Source organism: Orcinus orca, chromosome X (genome assembly GCF_937001465.1).
Source record: "Orcinus orca chromosome X, mOrcOrc1.1, whole genome shotgun sequence".
NCBI classification, from domain to species: Eukaryota; Metazoa; Chordata; class Mammalia; order Artiodactyla; family Delphinidae; genus Orcinus; species Orcinus orca.
The window spans coordinates 112420197-112441696 of NC_064580.1; the positions used below are offsets into that span (position 1 = coordinate 112420197).

At 50.6% G+C, this 21500-nt stretch overlaps 1 protein-coding gene across 9 annotated transcripts in view; it reads right to left on the reverse strand.

Moving 5' to 3' along the window:
• ELF4 (E74 like ETS transcription factor 4) overlaps window positions 1-21500 on the reverse strand; it is a 40515-nt gene that overhangs the window by 16809 nt on the left and 2206 nt on the right. The window contains exons 1-2 of one of the 9 annotated variants that reach the window (XM_012537014.3): window positions 5806-6013; window positions 5327-5443 (exon numbers count right to left, since the gene is read on the reverse strand). The exons of 7 other annotated variants lie outside the window; for them this stretch is intronic. The gene's annotated coding sequence lies outside the window, so the exon portion shown is untranslated. Of the gene's footprint in view, window positions 1-5326; window positions 5444-5805; window positions 6014-21500 lie in introns of those variants that run through there. One more of the 9 variants, XM_033407073.2, reaches the window with a different exon arrangement.

The following is a 21500-nucleotide window of genomic DNA, read 5'->3' on the forward strand; positions in this document are numbered from 1 at the left end:
CCACGGCCACCTGGCCCCACACACGGAAAACTCAAAGTCCTCTTGCTTCCCAGGAGAAGAATGCCAGTAGCAGAATGTGTACGTGGCCCATGGGTCCTTGGGGTGAGCCCCCACCAGGCCCGCTCTCCTAGGGGGGTGGTGGGAGAGGGAAGGCAGCTCCCACTGGATTGGATGGAACCCTTGGCCATCAAGGCAAAAAGGAGAGGTTTGAAATACAAGATAGAGACAAATCCAATTGCCGTCTTTAGGTATCAGCGTGTCTAAATATCCAAATTCAGGACTTGGTTGGTGCAGGTCCCAACGGCCCAGAATTGTGGCTACTGTGGGGCTGCAGCCAGCACCCAAGGCTGATCCTGGTCTCTTGTTCTGCCCGAGAGCTCTAGCCTGAAGTTAAGGTGAAGAGGTGTGTGGGGTGGGGGTGGGAAGCTAAGAAAAGTCTCCCCTCACCCCCATGGAACCTTCCAGTCCAGAAGGTTTCACCCTTCCCCCTTCAGATGTTTGAGGATTTGAAAGTGAGAGGTGGGGAGAGGCGCATTTGCATGTTCACTCACTCTCCCCCAAGTCCCTCAAAATAACCTCCCTCTCCCAGGAACCTGAAACCAAAGAAGCCACCAGCACAAGAAGGCCCGCCCTGCTGGAGGCCGGGGAGGCCCGCACAGGGGCTCCCCTCCCTGGCGTCCTTACAGACGCCCTGGGACACACATTCACTGGCCTAGAGCCCTGGACACCGCCTCATGGGTGAGTGGGGGGCTAGGAAGGTCCACAAGGACACTTGGCTCAAGGAATCGGGCACCTGGTTACCCTTAGTAACCGGTGCTGAGTTCCTCCCACCCCGCCCCATCATTGCAAAGCTCACAGCTGGCTCCAGTCAAAGTCCACTCCCAGGGTGGCAAGAGCTCCACTCCCTTTGAGGCCACTGCAGTATCCCTGGCTCCCATGGCCTGTCCTACTTGGGCTGAAAGCAAAGCCTTTGTGAGAGCATATGGCCCCCGGCCTGTGTGTGTGCACACGCACGCCACAGGAGGGAGCAAGAAAGCGAGGGTGCCCACACCCCCCGCCTGCAAACACACACCTCTGGTTCTCTGTGGTTGTGATTGCATTTCAAAACCAAAATAGCAAAACAGAAGTGGTTTGGGCTGTTCCTGCGTCATCACAGCTGGGCCCCCTTCAGACGTACAGACCCTTTCTGGGGCTGTCACTGGAACATGTCAAGCGGTGTCCAGCACCCACCCATCTGGGCCTCCCCTACAGGAAACAGCCCCTATGTGAAAGCCACGTCCACAGTCTCCATGGAGCAAGTTTAAATCTACACCCGTTCGGCTGAGCCAATGGCTCTCACAGAATCACTAATAACACCCGTGGCATTTTCACACACGCCGGCAAACATGGGGGCCAGATGGTCAGCTGGGCCCACAGAGCAGAGTTCTCCAGTTCCTCGCCCTCTCGCAGCCAGCTCTCACTCCTGAAATACCCCGTCCTCCCTGAAACCTTTCTGGAATTCTCTGGAAAGGAAGTGACAATTTCCTTCATGCCATTTCCCACTCCCTCAACACTCCGCCCCCACAACCACAAACAAAATGGAAACTACCCCAGGAACAGCTGTACCCTCTACTTAAAAACAGCCCCTCCTCCAATAGTCATCACGCTGCACGTTTGCACACTGCACCACATGACCAATGGCGTGTATTTAAGAGGCAGAGGGCCAGACTCGGGGGTCCAGTCTGTAGCCATGGACGTAGCAGAAGTAAGCCAAGTGTGGGACTCCTGCACAACCTTGGTCCAACTAGAGCTGGACTCCAAGCAGCCAGCTAGACCCCCCTCCTCGAACAGATGCCCAGCGAAGGGGCCCCGGCCACAGCTATTTTGTCAGCTTCTTCTCCTCTATTCCTGCCTTCTTACCACTCCCTCCATTTGAGATGAAATCAGGAAGAGGGAGGGAAAAAAATAAAGGTTTTGCAAGCTCTGTTGGTTGGGGTTTCTCTGCGCTTATTTACAAGAAACCCAGTTTCCTTCCTTGGCCCTCGGTCACTGCCTGATTCCCGTGTATGGTTTGTCACAGCTCTGATGGTAAGGCAGGCCCAGAGCTCCTCTCCAACTGCCCCTGCCCTTTCTCAGCTCTAGGCCTGCCCCTACGTTCCCGCCGGAGCTGGCGCACTGGAGGAGGGGTCAGGGCTGCAGGTCGCAGGCACAGAGACGTCTGCTCCTCTTTCTCCAGGAGACCCAACAAGAGGTGTGACCCCGGAAAAGTCAGCCATCTTTCTGGGCTGTGGTCTCTGTCATCCTTAAGATGGGTGAGGGCTGAGGGGAATCCAGGCCTAGCAGCTGCTCACCAGGGAGTCTCGGGTGAATGAAGATGGTGGTGGGAAAGTGCTTTGAAAATTAAAACACACTCATTCAGATGATGAGTTCCAGGTGACCTCCCAGAGAGCAAGGGGGCTGGGGACCCCATTAAGCTCCTGGATGCCCCCCATGGCTCTAGAACATAGATAGGGTGGGCTGCAGGCTTCCAGTTGTTGGCTTGGAAGGGGCTGGCTCCTCTCCTGGGATGGGGGACAGGCTGCTGTGGTTGAAGGAGTGCTCCCAGTCCCCTGTCCTCACCACCTCCAACCAGCCCTAGCCCTCTGGGTTGTGGTTATGTGGCAAGAGCACTGAAGAAGCCCCAGTGGGATGGGGGGAGGGCTATGACAAAGGGAACCTATTTCCCCAGCTGTCCTGACTCCCAGGGGCCTGGCCTGAGAAAGCCAAAAGAGCGCTCCCTGGAGGTGCCTGCAGCCACCACACCCTCATCTCCGGAGCTCCAGGGACCAGCAGGAGGCAGAGGGGCACCAAGCGCTCCTGGGAAGCGAAGAACAAGTCAGTGATGGGGAGAACATGCTGCGGGAAAGCGGGCAAAGCCAAATCCAGGCCAGCTACTGAACCCCAGCGGGGTGCGCTGCCAGCCACAGCCTAGAAGACCCCAGAAGTCCCTGCAGACTGTAAGGGCACGGGCTTCCCAGCGAGAGGACCCAGCTTTGCCTTGGGGCTTAGGCAGGTCACCCTCTTCCTCCGGGAAACGAGGCCATCCTCCCTAGCTCACGGGATTGTTGTGGAAGGCCAGCAGGTCAATGTAGGTGAGAGCCCTGTGTTACCCCCTAAGTGTGTTTTTAGATTTCCTGGTCAGATCCGTGTCTCTTTGGCTGAGGTCATGCATTAAGCATTCAGGATATCTTTACCTAGATGGACAGGAAGAAAGGGAAATGGAGTGGTGGGATGAAATGGAGGCTGAGGGGGGGACATAACCAACAATCATCAAACATGGTGGAGAGCGGAAACCCGTTTGACTATGGGGAGGAGGTGGGACTGGCTGGGGGGGCAGGGAAATCAGGGGGATAAGTGCATAGGCCTCGATTCACCAGGTGGTGGAATTTGAACTTGATCTGGAAGGCAACTGGGAGTTACTGTTGATTCTTGAGCAAGGGAGAGGCATAAAGCAAGCAGTTCCCAAGGAAGATCAGTTTGTTCTGAGTGCATGAGTGGAGGAGATGGAAGGGGACCAGGTGGGGCACCTGGAGCCAAGGAGGTGAATCCCAGGGCCACCCTGAAGGAATAAAATGACAGAGTACAGGGCCATACAGTAATTGCAGAGACCTCAAGATTGCAACCTGTTCTTGCTGTGAGAATTGTAAAAGATAGAGTGACTGGGGCAGGAAATATGGCAAGAACATGAGCTCAGTTTGGACATTTTGAAGTTGGGATTATCTTGAAAAATCCAGGATTAATGGTGGAAAAAAGAGGGCCCAGACAGTCATTTTGCTAAACACACACACACACACACACACACACACACACACGAACACACACACGCACACGCACACACACACCCTGGCGGGTGGGGCCTCGACAGGCCTTCAGTGGCCAGAGGAGCAGGCCTGGCCTGGCGAGGCTGGCATTCTGGACACTGTAGCAGAAAGCTGCATGTGCTGAATGAAAATCCTTCGAATGGCACACACTCCACCCCCACCCCTGCCCCCAGTAAGGCCTGCCTGCTTCCACGGGGGGTGGGGGGGGATGGGCGGGGGACAGACACACTGACCAGAGACTAATTAAATTTATTAGTGGGTTTTTTAGAAGCTGGGGCAATCTGTGGCTGGGCACCAAAAGGATATTAAGTCAGATAACTTTTATTGAAGGGACAGTGTTCTTTGTCTAGGCCCCTGCCAGCATGTGTCCTAGAAACGAATGCAGAGGCTCCCTGCTGGGATCTGGGGCTCCCCCAGGTGGGAGGGGTGGCGCGGGGTTTGAGACCTGCTTGGCTCTTGGTGCCCCTTCCAAACGCCCCCTTCCCCTACTGGCCACTTTCCAGGCAAGGAAAAGCAAGGGGCAGTCCAGCGTCCCCTGCACAGAGAGGCGGGCTCGAGAAAGCATGAGGTGGAAAGAGCCTACAGGCTGGGCTGGGCAGACAGGGAGGGCACCTTCAGCCCCGATGTAACCGGGAGCTCGCGGGGGCTCCTCCCTCCCCCTCCCCCACATGGCTGAAAGCCTCTCCTTGACTCAGTCTCAGGATGTCAAAGTTAAAAGGGACCTGAAAGATCATGGCATCCATCCTTCCTGTCATCCAACTGCAGACACCAAGTTCTCGAGGAAAGAGAAGTGACTTGCTCAAGGTCACACAGCTAGTTGCCGTGACTCCCAGGTGACCTTTCTTTCTCCCCTCCTCATTGTCTCTCCGGCATCCTCAAAAAAGCCAACCCTTTCCTTTGGTGATAACAGACAGCAGCCAAAGACCCAGGGCTGGCAAATAACAATGAGGCCACACATGTGCAGAACACATTTAACATTCGCAATGACTTCCCCACCTCTGCGTCTTTGTTCACACTGTCCCCTAGGCCTGATATGCCCTTCCCCAATTTCTGCAGCGCCAATTCCCACACGGTGTTCAAGATCTGAAGCAAATGTCACCTCCTTTACAAAGCTTTACCTGCTTCTTCCTCACCTGATATATCTCCTCCTCCTTCTCCTCTTCTTAACACCTTAGCTTGACTTACATTAAAGCAGGGGGTCTGCAAACTATGGCCCATGTGCCAAATCCAGCCCACCGTCTTCTTGTGTGGCCAGTGAGCTAAGGACGGTTTTTGTATTTTTTTAAGGATTGGGGAAAAAAATCAAAAGAACAATATTTCCTGCCACAGAAGAATTATATGAAGTCCAAATTTCAGTGTCCACAAAGAAAGTTTTATTGGAATGCAGCTACATGCATTCGTTTACGTATTGTCTGTGGTGGTTCTGCATCGTAAGTTGAGTTGCTGTGACAAGAGTTCACATGGGCCGCAAAGGCTAAACTACTTACTATGTGGTCCTTTGCAGGAAAAGTTTGCTGACTCCTGGACCAAAGGCTTCACTCCCCTTCAGAGTGAATAAATTCAAGCTCCTTTTGTAGAAGAATGTCACGGAGACTCACAGGTGCCTGGAGGGAGGCATGGAACATCAAGTACAAACTGCCAATTTTCATCAGAAAGTTCTAGCCCTGGCTCTGCCCACGGTGTGACCTTGAGCAAGTCACTTTTGCTTTGTTGGCCTCAGTTTCCTCAGCTGCACAGCGAGGGGGGTTGGACTGGATGGCCTCAGGCCCTTTCTAGCCCTACAATTTAGAGACTCAGCAATCTGCTGCATTTGCAACTCACAGTTTTGAGCAGGCACCATTCTGATCATTTTCTCTCAGAACAAGACCTTACAGAAGGTTCCCCTGCCCAGCTGTGGCTTTCCCTACCATTGTGGGCCCCCTCACTTATACTCACTTGCCCCGCCCGACCCTTCCCTTCTGCTGACCTGTCTGCCCTTCTCTCCGAACTCCTCTTCCGGCAAAATGAACATGGCCTCCTCTGAGGAAGCACCGCCCCCCCTCACCCGGTGGTCCAGGAGCCTCCATTTTGCGGGGTGGGGTGGAGGCAGGGAAAGAAGGCCTCTCGGCTCTCCTCGGCCTCGCAGGGCCCACAGCAGACAGGCAGTGGAGCAGGAGATAGGGCCAGCCCTCCCCGCACCCCTGCTCTGCCAGAGGAAACAGCCCCTCTCTGCCACTTCCTGTCCCAGGGGTTTCAGCAGTTTCCCCTTCAGGGCCTGCGGGCCCTCCCAGCCCCGCCCCTGCCCCACACAGGTCAGAGAGTGCAGAGAGGGGAGGGGCCCTGTGGGTGAGTGGGGAGGATCCCTCACAGGAAGGCTGAGGAGACAGCTGTCTACACAAGGGGACGCCCCAGCAGCTCCTCTGCCAGCCTGCTTGGGCTGGGGGAGCCGGGACCTGGGAGGGAGATGGGACTGTCTCCACAAACCCTCTCCTGTTAGCAGATGAGTACACATGAGCTCATCACCTCACCTAGCGATCACCTTGGAGAGCACAGTGAGCCTGCTGGGTGAAAGAGTGGGCTGTAAATGCTGAGGTCAGTTCTGCCTGGGCTGAGGACCAGCCCTGGGTGGCTTCAGATGGAGAGACGGGTTGAAGCGAGAGAGCCTGGGGAAACCAGGCCAACCATGGTGGTTAATTCGGAGCAGCAGGTGACACTGAAATCAATGGCACGTCAAAACTTTGCATGATTTTGTCCCTAGCGCCGATGGACAGAGGCAACAATGGAGAGCAAAGTATTCTATTACATGCGGGTCAAGGGTAGTGGCATTTTCTGGGTGATGGAACAGGAAGCTATCACGTTCCACAGCCGCTGCTGATTTGGTGTGGTGACTTCTACTTGTAAATACCTCCCAGTTGCCTTTGCAAGGTGGGGCTCCTAGCAGTGGGGCTGTGAGCCCGTGAGGGATCCGGGCAGGTGACCAGAAGCTCTGCCAGGCCTTCCCAAGGCAATAGGTCAGAGGAGCAGTAGTAGCCTGAGGCTCTGCACCTCTGCCCAGTTGTCAGTCCCCCTGAAGACAAGTTAGAAGTACATGATGATGGTTCTAGAAGCCTTGGTGCCTGGGATGGGGTCCTAATAGTGGATAGACACAACCACCTTGGCCCCCTGTGGTAATAGTGTTCCATGAGGTTCAAGTAGCAGTGAGCGAAGCTAAGGGTAAGGGGACCCCTAGAAATGATGGTCTGAATGGGCCAATGAAAAGGGATGGGAAGATGGTCTCCCGGCTCTGAGAGGTCATCTTCTTGCGCTTTTGGCTAAGAGCCCTGACCAGCCAGGCCTCCTGTCAATAGAACAGTCTGGCTTCGCCCCCTCTCCCCTCCCTCCATGCCTCCAGAGCCAAAAAGACCCAGCGCCCCTGCGATAGAGCCCCATCGCCCCTGAGGGGCGTGCCCGCTCCACCCCGCAAGTTGGAGTAAATACTGCTTCACAGCTGATATGGAGGATGCCAAGGAAGCCTCAGAGACAACATCTGGATGTGCACCCGGGCTCCTGCCAGCCCCTCCCTACATCTGCAGTGCAAACCCAGGGACAGGGTTTGGTTACAAGCCCAACTCAAAGCTGGTGGCATGTGTTTGGAAAGCACACCTGACTGGGCGGAGCGGGTGGAAGCACTTGAGACCGGTGCCAGCTCAGGGCAAGCGCTTGCGGGGTTGGCACTGATCTGAGCTAGTGTTGGACCCGGGATGGCGGGTGTAGCCACTGTGGCCTCAGCCGTGGGCATGTTGCAGGAGGGGCAGAGTGGCGTGGGTACTCATTTAAAGTGGGCAAGATTTTCTTTTGTGCCCTCTGATATCACGCCAGCCTGTTTCCTCTGCTTCTGGGGAAGGGGACCGAACAGTAAAAATTACAGGGTGACAGGGTGGAGCATAGGGAAGATGGCACGGATTTACATTTATTGGGTACAAGCCGCGGGGCTGGTGTCGCGCCAGTCACTTGCCGTAGGGCTATCTCCTTTCATTCTTAGAGCATCGCAAAGTAGCTAGTCAGTGGCAGAGCCCGGGTTTGAACCCAGGTTTATTTCCAACTAGTACGCTCTTTGAACTTTGTTTCCAGTTACATCTCTTTTGGTAATAATCCTGTTTTAATAGTTCCATTTTACAAGCAGGAGAAGTGAGGCTTAGAAAAGATGAGGTAACAGGACCAAGGTCACACTGCCTGTCAAGAATGGAGGCAGAACTCAAAGCCAGGCCTGTGTGACCTCAGAGTCTGTGCTTTTTCCCACTGCTCCATGCTGGCGACCACCTGCTCAGATTCCTAGCTCCGAGCTTGCTCACAACACCCAACGTTGAAGGCTCGGAGCCCCTACGATGTCCTTCAACAAAAGCTTCCCAGGCCTGTGTCCCAGATGCCTCAAAGCTCCATCTGATAGGTGAAACGTAACTTTCTGGGCAAAATGGTGACGAGTTGAGCCCCTGTGGCCAGCTGTGGAGGAGAGGTATTGTGGAGTACAAGGCTTCCGGCTCTGTTGATGAAGGAGGCTGACTCTATTCCTGTACCTCAGGAGACTACTGCTTCCAGAGTGTTGCTGGCTTCAGACCTGGAGTGGCTTAGGCATGGTCCCTGCCCCATAAATATACACTTGCTCTCGCCTTACACATAATTTAAGTCTGGGTTCTTATCTCAGGGTGTTGGTTCACATGTTTTTTCAAATATTTATGGAAAGTCAGCCCTGAACACCTCATAGGTGCCAGGTCTGTGGCCAGGGGCCTATCGCTGGGCCCACCCCATTCTTCTCTGTGGTAGGGTCTATTTGTATCTAAGTTCCCGGTAAGCTGGGTTAGCCCATCTGCCTAAACAACATTGCTGGGTTTTTTTCCCCTTAAAACACTCCTATAGCCAGTGTCTCTTCAAAATTGAGGCTCGGAGGTTGGGGGAAAATGGGGAGTGACTGCTAATGGGTATAGAGTTTCTTTATGGGGCAATAAAAATATTCTAAAATGGGTTGTGGTGAAGGACATACAACTCTGTGAGTATACAAAAAGGCATTGAATTATATACTTTAATTGGGTGAATTGTATGGTATTGAATTATAATTATATCTAATAAAGCTGTTATTAAAAAAAAAAAAGTGGCCCAGAGAGGGCTCACTCAAGGCCACACGCAAGTTCATAGAACAGCTCAGGCCAGACTCCAGGTCTTCGGAGTTCTGATTCTGAAGCTCCCTCCTCCCATCAGCCTCCCCATAACCCTGAACAAGCATAACTGCTGAGGTTCAGCGAGTGTGCAAGGCAGCCCTATGCATGAGGGTTGGCGACTGGATCTAGAGCAACAGGGTAGGAGTAGAAAATGCTCTAGAGCTGGGGCTTCAACTTAGGTCTCCATGAGCGTGGCCAAGTCCCTGCCCATCTCTGAGACCCAGCGGCCCCATCTGTTAAGTGAAGTGGATGAGTCTGGTGATCCTTTGCAAAAGGCTCCACCAGCTCTGACCGTCTGCAGTTCTAATTATAAAGCCCTGCAGGATGGAAGAGACTGGCATGTTGGATACGGGGCTCTTCTTGGAGTGCTGCAGGGGGCCTGGACACGATTAGGTGTTCCAGCTGATGCTCCTCATGCAGAGTGACGACCAGGACTTTCCCATGAGAGTCAGATGCTTTCAGAGGATTCCACTGCTGAGTTTCTCTATGGGGGGGGGGTAGCTGGTCCTGATTTCACTCCCCCCCACCGCCCCTGCCCACCAGCAGTGCTAGGTGGTAGAATAACCCATAATAGAGACCCATTGATCATGTCCTTTGGAGATGTCAGGAATCAGGTTCTTGGCCTGGCCCCTAGGCAGCCCCACCGCGTGCTAAGCTTGCCTCCGTGGTGGAGGGAATGACTGCTGATGGCCACCAGTCTAGTCCCCACTGGACAGGATGTTTCCACATCAAGCCCCACTTCCTGCAGCTAGGCCTGGGCTCCGGTTTCCCCCTTCTCTTGCCATGTGGTTGCCTGCCCTCTGCCCCCTCCCCTTGCTGGGTGTTTACAGGCTGCCTTATCAGCCTGGGGAATCTGGGCCTCACCCAGTCGGCTGCCCTGCCCCGCCCGGCACAGCCAGCCTGCCCAGGGCCCTACCTGCTGTGGTTTCGTCACTCCAGGCAGGCACCCCTACACCCCTCGCAGGCAGGGGCTGTGGATGAGAGCTTGCTGCCTGCCGGAGTGAGAGCTGAATATTCATAGCGCGTCGTCCACCTTGTACAAGCTGGGGGAGGGTATGCCCTCTTTCTACATTGTCACTGTCTCTATCTGCAGGCTCTCGGGACAGAAATGAGGCGCTCGGGCTGCTGAGGAGGCTAACTTTGGCCTGGAGAGCCTCGACGGCTCTTCTGTTCTCAGCCACAAAGAGGTGAGCAGGGGGCTGGGGGCGCAGCAGTAGGCTGGAAGGCTCTGAGTGTACAGACAGTTGGTTGTTTTTTTTTTTAACTGCAGAGTACTGTAAACACCTCACGCTACAGGTGGGGCGGAATGAGGGGCTGCAGACTGAGTGTGGTGGAGGAGGGAAGGCTGGGGAATCCATGGGCACAGCCTTCAGAGCCCAGACCTCAGAGCTTCCTGGGTCCCACGCTGTCTCCATCTCACCTTGGGATCTGGTCACCCACCCAAAGTCTACGATGAGGCCAGGGCCAACCACTGAGCAAGTCCGATGACTTCCCCTCAGAGCACAACAGCTTAGATTTTTCCATCAAATGAGTTTGAACTAAGGAAGGGGACAGGAATGGGGACAGTGGGCAAATAAACATGCAGGAGGTGATGGATTTCCCTTCCAGCACTTTGGGCTAATACCTCGAAAGTTCACGTTCTGACCTGTTCCTAGACGGGTCCCCCAGGGACAGGGCTTGCTTGCCAAAGCTGACCAATCCCCAGAGCAGGAATCAAAGCCACAGTCCAAACCTGCTCATCTTCCAGGGGCTTCCATTTTGTTCACTGAGAAATCAATTAAAATATGCTCAGGCAGTAGACAGCGGCATCACACTACAGATAAAATGCCATACTTCAAAGAAATTTTATACAGCTGTGTCTTTCTAGGTCTCTAAGATACAATTCAATAGTTTGGGGCGCTTGGGTGGGAAAGTTTGGAAAAACTCTGCTCAGGCAATTTTGCCATTAATGGGCTATGTAACCACAGGCATGCCATGTCACATGGCTCTCACAGCCTCGGGCTTCCCCCGCCCCCCTCCACCAGAGATTTCATGCTACTCAGAGCTTCTCACAAGCTTACTGACCCTAGTAGCAGTCAGGGCTCCGCAGGCCACCCCACCTCCCCAGAAATAACTTCCCACCACTCAGAAAAATCATAAACCATTTAGTGTTAATGTGTTAATGGGTGATACTGGGTTAATGTGTCACCTCTCTCCTCAGCACATTTTCATTTTAAAAGGCCATCCGGAGCTACCCTGCTTTAACCTAAGGAGTGGCTCCGGGGTTAATAGGGGTGCCAGTGAGCAAGGGAGGGTTTCTTGCTGACACCATTAGCCCTGGAGCGAGCCGGCCTTCCCCATCTACTCCCCATGCCTGTGGTCTCTGTTGGGAAGCTGTATAGAGGGGATGTGAAAGTCTTTGAAAAGCTAGCCAGGCCTGGTGCAGCAGAAAGCCCACTTGACTGGGCATGAGGAAGAGTAAGTTCCAGTCATGGCCCTGCCTCTGCCTAGCTCCTCCCCTAGCCTCTGAGCTGGCGCCTGCCCCTACTCCAGGGCACACATGTACATCTATGGCTGTGGCCACACCAGCCGTACTCAGCAGAGCTTTACAGTCCAAACTCATCTGCTTGCTTTCCAAAGGTCTTTCACAGTCTGACCCCACCCTACCTACTCAGCCTCGTTTCCCATGATTTCCCAACTCAAGCCTGGGCTTCAAGCCCAGTGGTCTCCTCATGGTCCCCTGAGGGAACATTCCAGGCTCATTCACGGAGTTTCTCAGGCCTGCCAGGCCCTTGCTGCTCTGTTTTGGTTAATCAAATAGTGCCCATCTAGCAAGGTCCCAACCAAGTTCCCCAGATCCATGGAGCTGGTTGTGCCCTGATAACGAGAGTCCACACCAATGGAGGAGCCCCCTTCTAAACTCCCATAGCCCTTAAATTTGACCACAAGATCTCTTAATCCCACGCAATCTTGAATTGCTCTTTATTTCATGTGTATGTCTTATTTCCCCATCAGGTGGTAAAATCCATGGGATCAAGGTCTATTTAATCTTCTCCTGACTCTAACAAACACAGGTCTGGGCATTCATGAACTAAGTCTGTGTAAATTCTCAGCCCAAGTGAGATCTCTAGAAAAGAGACCCCGAATCCTGATAGATCTGAGGGCTACAGTCTAGGGGTGGGGATAGGGATAGAATTAGGGGGCAAAGGTCTCCAGGCTCAAACATTACTAGTCTTCTCTTGCTCCAGGCCTCTACTAAGGAAAACACCTACCAGCTAGAGTCATTTATTCCAAACAGCATCAAGAAGGCGGTTGATGATCAATCAGGTCATCATCAAAGCATTCTCTCTTTGTACAAAACCACAGTGTTTCTACCTGGTGAATATTGGGTGCTGCTCTGATCACTGGACCCTTGGGAAAGACTTCATGATGCTGGATCAGTTATAAGAGCTAAAGTGGTTCAAGAGAATGCGGTGTGAGGATAACTTTTTTTTTTTAAGAGGTCTTTTGTTGGCTAGATAGACAAGGTTGAAAAGGGATATGACTGTCATCTAGAAAATGATGTATGGAGCAGATAATGATGGAACCCTGCACCAAAAATAGGTTATAGGGCTTCTCTGGTGGCGCAGTGGTTGAGAGTCCGCCTGCCGATGCAGGGGACACGGGTTCGTGCCCCGGTCTGCGAAGATCCCACATGCCATGGAGCGGCTGGGCCCACGAGCCGTGGCCGCTGAGCCTGAGCGTCCAGAGCCTGTGCTCTGCAACGGGAGAGGCCACAGCAGTGAGAGGCCCGCATATCAAAAAAAAAAAAAGGGTTATAAACGAAGGGCAAATAATAAATAGTTCTATTTTGCAAACGCATAGTAAAGTTAAGAAACTCTTTACTGAAGAATATCAATGAGGGACTCCCCTGGTGGTCCAGTGGTTAAGAATCCGCCTTCCAATGCAGGGGATGTGGGTTTGATTCCTGGTCGGGGAACTAAGATCCCCCATGTCGCGGGACAACTAAGCCCACGTGCCGAAACTACTGAGCCCTCGTGCCTCAACTAGAGGGCCGGTATGCCACAAACTATGGAGTCCACGTGCTCTGGAGCCCGTGAGCCACAGCTACAGAGAAGCCAGCGTGCCACAACTAAGATCCCGCATGCTGCAACTAAGACCTGACATGGCCAAAAATAAATAAATAAATAAATATATTTTTAAAAGAACGAGTTAAAAAAAAAAGAATATCGGGGCTTCCCTGGGGGCACAGTGGTTGAGAGTCCACCTGCCGACGCAGGGGACACGGGTTCGTGCCCCGGTCCGGGAAGATCCCACATGCCGCGGAGCGGCTGGGCCCGTGAGCCATGGCTGCTGAGCCTGCGCGTCTGGAGCCTGTGCTCCGCAATGGGAGAGGCCACAACAGTGAGAGGCCCACGTACCGCTAAAAAAAATATATATATATATTGGACTTCCCTGGTGCCACAGTGGGTTAAGAATCCGTCTGCCAATGCAGGGAACAGGGGTTCAACCCTTGGTCCGGGAAGATCCCACATGCCGCGGAGCAACTAAGCCCATGGGCCACAACTACTGAGCCTGCGCGCCTAGAGCCTGTGCTCCACAATAAGAGAAGCCACTGCAATGATAAGCCTGCATACTGCAATGAAGCCCCCGCTCGCTGCAACTAGAGAAAGCCCATGCACAGCAGCGAAGACCCAACACGGCCAAAAATAAATTAAAAAAGAAAAAGAATATCAGTGAAGAGATTAAGCATCTTCTAAAATGACAGTAACATTAGGGTCATCCATGATTATAAAATAAGATCACAAAAGCACAGCCAAACATATCTGCTATAACAGTTAATGTAAATAGAATAAATGCAAGTATTAAAAAAAGATATTATAAATAAGCCATAAGGATATATTGTAAAGCACAGGGAATATAGCCAACATTTTATAATAACTCTAAATAGAGTATAACCTTTAAAAATTGTGAATCACTGTGTTGTACACCTGAAACTTATATGATATTGTAAATCAACTATATGTCAATTAAAAAATGATACTGACAATCTGATTCTAAAATTTACATGGAGTTGCAAACGACTTAAAATAGGCAAGAACAACTTTGATAAAGAACAAAGTTGGAGGGCTAATACTACCTGATTTTAAGAATGATTATAAAGCTACAGTAATCAAAACAATTGGTATTAGCATAAGGATAAACAGATCAATCAACAGAACAGAATATAGAGTCCAGAAATAAACCTATATATAAGGACAACTGTAACAGACTAACAATAACTTTTTCAACAAGTGGTGCTGGAATAACTGGATATCCATATGTAAAAAGAAGAAAATGAATTTGGATTTGTACCACTCAGCATAGAGAAAAATTAACTCGAAATTGATCGAAGACCAAATGTAAAACCTAAAACTACAAAACTTCTAAAAGAAACCATAAGACAAAAATATCTATGGCCTGAGGCTAGGTGAAGCATTCCAAGATACAACACCAAAAGCATGATCCATAAAAGTAAAAACTGATTGGTTAGACTTGAAAACTTCTGCTCTTCAAAAGACACTATGGGACTTCCCTGGTGGCGCAGTGGTTAAGAATCCACCTGCCAATGCAGGGGACACGGGTTTGAGCCCTGGTTTGGGAAGATCCCACATGCCGCAGAGGAGCTAAGCCCGTGTGCCACAACTCCTGAGCCTGTGCTCTAGAGCCCATGTGCCACAGCTACTGAGCCCATGTGCCACAACTACTGTAGCCTGTGCGCCTAGAGCCCGTGCTCCGCAACAAGAGAAGCTACCACAATGAGAAGCCCATGCACCACAACGGAGAGTAGCCCCCGCTCACTGCAACTAGAGAAAGCCCACAGCAATGAACACCCAATGCAGCCAAAAATAAACAAACAAACAAGTAAATAAATGTAGTAGTAATATTCTAAAAAAAAAGACACTATGACTCTGAAGGCATGTCTACATTAATAATAACTTAAAAAAATTCTTCTAGCTCATTCTAATCACTAAATGGCAAGGATTTTATGTGGCTATTTTTTGTCTTCAATAAAAAATTTAACCCCCCCCCAAAAAAAAGACACTATGAAGAGAATGAAAAGACAAGGCACATACTCAGACAAAATCTTTGTAAAGCATGTATCTGATAAAGGTCTTATATCTAGAATATATAAAGATTTCTCAAAACTCAACTACAAGAAAACAAACAAGTCAATTTAAAAATGGGCCAAAGATTTGAACAGACACCTCACCAAAGTAGATATATTGGTGACAAATAAGTACATGAAAAGATGTTCAATTCATCAGTCATTAGGGCAATACAAATTAAAACTACAGTGAGATACAACTGCACACCCATTAGAATGGGTAAAATTTTAAGACTGCCCACACCAAATGTTGACAAGGATGTGGAGCAACTGAAACTCTAATACACAGCTGGTGGGAATGTAAAATGGTACAATGACTTTGGAAAACAGATTGATAGTTTCTTAAAAAGTTGAACCTACAACTACTGAATGATCCAGTCATTCCACTCCTAGGTATTTGACCAATAGAAAAAGACACATATAGCTATAGAAAGATTTGTACAAAGATGCTCACTGCAGCGTTTTTTGTAATAGCCAAAAAGTAGAAAAAATCAAAACCACCAGATGTCCACCAAGCGATGAATAGATCAACAATATATGGTATATCCATTCAACAGAATTCTACTTAGCAGTAAAAGGGAGTGAAATACTGATATAGACAACAACATGGATGGATCTTAAAATAAATATGCTGAATGAAAGAAGCCATACAAGGAGAGAGTACATCCTATATGATTCCACGTATATAAAACTCTAGAAAATGCAAACTATTACACTGAGTAGTGAATAAGCCCTAGAACTCTAATGCACAGTGTAGGGAATGTAGACAGCAATATTGTATTAACAACCATCAAACTTGCTAAGAGACTAGAACTTAATTATTCCAATCACTAAATAGAAAGGATAATTATGCAACATGATAGAGGTGCTAATTATCACTACAATGGCAACCGCATTACAACATATAAACATATCAAATTACCATGGTGTACACCTTAACTTTACACAATGTTATATGTCAAATACAGACGGTCCCCAACTTAATGATGGTTCAACTTATGATTTTTCAACTTTACGACGGTGCGAAAACGATACATATTCAGTTGAAACTGTACTTCAAATTCTGAACTTTGATCTTTTCCCGGGCTAGTGATATGTGATGCTGGGCAGTGGCAGTGGCAGCCACCACATCGCCCAGTCAGCCACGCATTCACGAGGGTAAACAACCAACAGACTTACAACCATTCTGTACGCAGACAACCATTCTGTTTTTCACTTTCAGTACATTATTCAATAAATTACATGAGATATTCAACACTTTATCATGAAATAAGCTTTGCGTTAGATGATTTTGCCCAACTGTATGCTAATAAGTGTTCTGAGCATGTTTAAGACGGTAGGCTAGGCTAAGCTATGGTGCTCAGTAGGTTAGGTGTAATTGATGTATTTTCAGCGTAAGATAGTTTCAACTTCCGACGGGTTTATCAGGATGTAACCTCATCATAAGTCAATGAAGATTTGTACATTTCAATTAAAAAATGAATACTAACTGATAGTCACAGAAAGCAGATAAGTGGTTGCTCAGGATGAGAAGGAGGGATTGCCAAGGGGCACAAGGAAACTTTTGGGGGTGACTAGTTTCACGAGTATATACATATGTCAAATATTATCAAATCGTACGCTTTAAATATGTGCAGTTTATTGTATGTCAATATTGCCTCAATAAAACTGTTCAATAAAAAGAAAGAAAAAGGTCCCCAGGTTGGGTAAAATGACAACAGCAGCATTTACTCTGTAATTTTAGCAGAAGTAATATTACTGCGTAATTTAACTATGCAATAGTATCAATATACGAGAGCAGTGAAGACAAGAGGCAAGAACACGCATGCTCTCCTAGAAAACACATTCCTTGATGCCACCAGTGGAGACAAATTCTGAACCCTGGAACGTACTGATTTGTTGTTTTATCTTTTGCTCCTGCTCCTGCCGTTGTTATTGTCCCACTGAGCCTGGAAGGCCCCTAGAGCACAGCCAATGCGCTCTCTTTCCTCTTTTGAAAGGCCATCTGCCCTCTCACTTCCAGGAGACCTTCCCCAATTAAGTTAAGGAGGGAGAAGAATGATCTTCCTCTAGGCAAGCCCTCCTCGAACCCACCATCACCTAATCTACAAACCTGAAGTGCCACAGGCTGGCTGGTACTTCAGCTCCCGCCCGCTGTGAGGCTAAGTGCATGTGTGTTACTAGAGCTCCAGAATTGGGTTTAGATTCTTCAGAGCAGGGGCCTGGGCCTGCTGTGTGTTTTTTTTTTTTTTTTTTTTTTTTTTAGGATCAGGGTGGCGCCAAGAAAGTGGTCACCTAATGAGACAGGTGTTTTCTGTGCATGGATTCTCACAGAATCAGCAGAGCTGAACTAGCCTCTCTTATCCTCTGGGGGCATTATGGGAAAAAGACAGGTTATCTCCTAAATCTATGTCTTAAGTACCTCCTTGTTATCAGGTCATCAGGAATTTGGGGAGGTTAAGACTAATTGCCCACTCTCCCATCCCCCATCCCATCACATCCCCCAAGGCCTACGGGTGGGGACCAAGGGACTGAGTGAAGTGGCTCAGGGGTGGTCCAAGGGTGGTCCAGGGCCTCCTGCCCTTGTGGGTGGTCACAGGCTTCTCAAGCAAACAAAATCCACTTGCTAGCAGATGGAACCTCCAAGTTACTTTCTGGGAGGCCTTTGGAATGGGAGTGGCCCCCAGCCCCCCAGGAACTCTTCTGGGCAAAGGCAGTGTCCCAGCTCCAACCCAACGCCTCTGGGCATGAGCGAAAGGAGGCAGAAAGTGAGCAGTGGTTGGCCGGTCGGCTCCCAGAATTCTACATTCAGTAGGGTAATAACAACAAACTGATGATTGCTAAATACTTGCCAGGGATGGAACATGAGGTCTTCTCTCAAAGGAACTAACTCACTCGTATTCCTACAGAGAACGAACCTTGAGATGAAGTGGTGAAGAGATAAAGATGGCAATGTTAATAAAAATGTTAAAGACTTGATTTTTACTCTTCACTACAGCACTGCCTGCCACTCAGATTTTAACACACACACACACACACACACACACAATCTTCTTCCACATCCCTTCCTTATTCTGTGTGACAGCAGAGTTAACAAAAAGTTAGCAGAAAGATGTGGAAAATCTCCCTGTTGGTTTTATGAATGGGCATTGTGTGCCCTGCCAGCACTGCCAGAGAAGCAGTTGATCCCTGGAGCCTGGCAAAGTCAAAGGTGTGGGAGGAGGAAATGATAAGAACAACATCAACAATAATAGTAAGAGCCACAGAATAATAGCAGCTAACACTTACTGGGTGGTTACCATGTGCCAGGCACCATGCTGAGTGCTTTACAGGCATTATCTCATTTAATCCTCACTCAAACCCTGGGAAGTGGGTTCTGAGACTCAGAGTGGTTATGTGACTAGTCCATAGTCACACAGCCAGTAAGTGATAGGTCTGGGATATGAACGCAGAGAGCCTGTGCTCTTCCTCCTCCGGATAATACCGGGCTCGAGAAGAATACTGAGTTAGACTGGAAGAGGAAGGGAGCTTCGGGAAGGGCAGGTGGAGTGAGAAGTGGAAAGTACCAGCACTGGGACAAGAAGGGGTTCCCTCGAGAAGATGGGAACCTAGGGCAAAGTTTCCTCAATCTGGGCAAGCTGTTTAACCTCTTGCTTCTTGTTGGTCTGGCTGAGAAATGTTCTGGCACTTTCCCTCGCAGATCCTCCTTCATGAAACACCCCTCCCTGCTCTGCTTGACCCTCCTCACCACCCTGGGAGAAGGCTGGGTGGGGTCTCTTTGCCAAGTAACTCACGTTAGGACACAATTTCCCGGGCCAAAAAGTCAGGGCACTCTGGTGTGTCTGTGGTTTTGCAATGTGCTGGGGAGGGTGCAGGGCAAGAGGGCAGTGAGAGAGGAAAACTGATGCATGGCGGGGGCGGTATGTGTGTGTCCAGGTGTTTTTATCCAATTAAATCCAACAAGGACCAAGTCCCCCTCCACATCCAGGCATGGGAGATGCAGAAGTCCCAGAACAAATACATGGCTAGTCCTCGCCCTTCCCCAGGGGGTCTGGACAGAAACATGTGGGACATTTTAGTTCTCGGCTGGCTGAGAAAATGAAAATCTCTATCCTCTACCTGAACCTCTGGGCTTCCAGAGCAATCCCAGGACCCTGGGGAAAGATGGGACTCAACCAGCCCGTGCCTGCAGTAACACCTGTGGCGGGGCAGTTTTCCTGTCCCTTTGGTGCCATCTGCCTCTCTTTTTCCCCTCTCCCCTCCAGGGCCTCTGCATGGGCGGTGGAGGGGATGGGGGAGGCGGGAGATCAACATGAAATCCCCTCAGCTTGTGGGGCGGGAAAGCCTGGCCAACCTTTGTGTTTTATCAATCCGTCCTGGGGGCACTGGGCTCCCCACCTGGGCCATCCACTTTGCATCTCCCAGGATGCAGACTGGGGTTTGCACCGAGCCACCCACACTGGCTGACCTGGTCTTTTATGTGACATGCATTCGCCAAACAATTATAGAGGCTTTGAAGGTCAGCCTGTGGCCAGGAAAGAGAGAGAAAGGCGTCTTCTCTCCCTTTTCTGCCTAGCCCAATCTCCCCCGCACCACCCTGCCCCCTTCAAGGTCTAGCTCAGAGCCGAGGCCCTCACAAAGCCTTCCCTCCCTCCTCCAACTGCTGCTGACCTCAGAGCCCCGGCCGCCTCTGGCCCCTGCTCCAAGGAGCACAATTAGCACCTGACCAGCCGCTGGCCTCGCCTCTGCTTGTATCAGTGTCTTAGTCATCTCTCCCACCCCACCCCCTTCGCTCGTCTCCCCTACAGCACCTAGCACAGGTTGGGCACACAGTAGGTGTTAATAAATATCCTTTGAATTGAAACTCAGCGGCCCCTATGAGGTCAGAACCGTCATAAGCACCCCGACCAGCAGTTCCTTGGCAACCAGCGCTGGGGTCCGAGCTATAGGGCATTAGCGGTGCGGCTGCTATTACAGGCCATGCAAGACTCAGCGGCCAGAGATTTGCAGGCAGGTTGGTGTTGATGAGAAAAGCCCCTGACCCCTAGGAAAGCGCCCATGGGATTCTGGGTACCTCGGATGAGTTTCCTCTCTCCCCTGCAGAACTAGTTTTCAGTCTGAGAACCACAAAGGGAATAAATTGGCAGTGAATCCAGAAACCTCTTTGCAGCTTAGAAATCCTGGAGAGAGAAGCAAGCCTGCGTTGGGGTCAGGCCCAAGCTTGAGGGGAGAAGGCTGCCCAAGGCCCTTCCAAGCTTGGTGGGGGACCTCCGGGAGGTGCTGGGGGCATGGCAGGCAGAGGGGCTAGAGGGGAGTCTGGGGGTGGCCCTAAGTAACGCCGTCCTGTCCTGCAAACCAACAAATCACACCACTGAATGCTTGCCACCTGCAGCCCACACAGGAATTGGGTCTCCCCCTCCCTCTCATTCACCCAAATCCCAGGGCAGGCCTCTGTCCAGGGGTGGCGTCCTGACCAGAGCCCAGCCAGTGTCCCCAGACAAGGAGAAGCCTCCAAGTCTGAGGTACCTGGCTCCCCACACTGGCTTTGAATTAGGGATTCGAGCCCGGCTTCAAATTTTGGTTATTTATATAGATGACCTAGCCACCCTCTCTGGCCCCCTCCCACACTCCCCACCCTGACTCTGGCCCATGCCAGAAGGTACACACAGTCCCGGAAGACAGGCGGTGCCTTCTTCACCTCTGTATTTCCCTCACTGCCCCTTCGCTGATGCCTAGTACTGGGACTGGTTCTCAGCAAATGTGCGCTGAGTTGAATCTGAGTTTTAGGCACCGTGTAAGACAATACCATAAGGCTCGCTTGCGCTTACCATGTGCCGTGCACTGTTCTAATAATAAGCAGCTTATGTGTATTGATGTATTTCACCCTTAGCAAAACTTTATGAGGTAGGTCTGATTTGACAAATGAGGAAACTGAGGCACACAATTGACTGGGATCACACAGTTAGTAAATAACAGAGCTGGGATATAAACCCAGACAGTCTGGCTCTAGGGATGGGAGGGAAAATGAAAAAGTTGAGGGGTGAGGGGTGAGGCTCGCAAGGACCAAGGCCAAACTTCGGTGCAGAGCTTTCCCTGGGAAAGCAACCCCCTCAGCCTGCGTCTGGCTGGGCCTCTCAGGGAGGCCCTGAATTTTGCAGGCTAGGGATATTTTGGACATCCTATTAATCAGGCCCCTGAATGACGGACCACAGCACCCTCGTTTTTAGATTCCCATGTAGGACAGAGGAGACAGAAGCTGCTGTCCCACCACTTAGCTCAAGGCAGGGGGAGGGCTGCTTTCAGGCCTCCAGTTTGTCCAGGGGTGGGCGCCAGTTCCTGAGCAACCACCGAGCAAACAGTGCA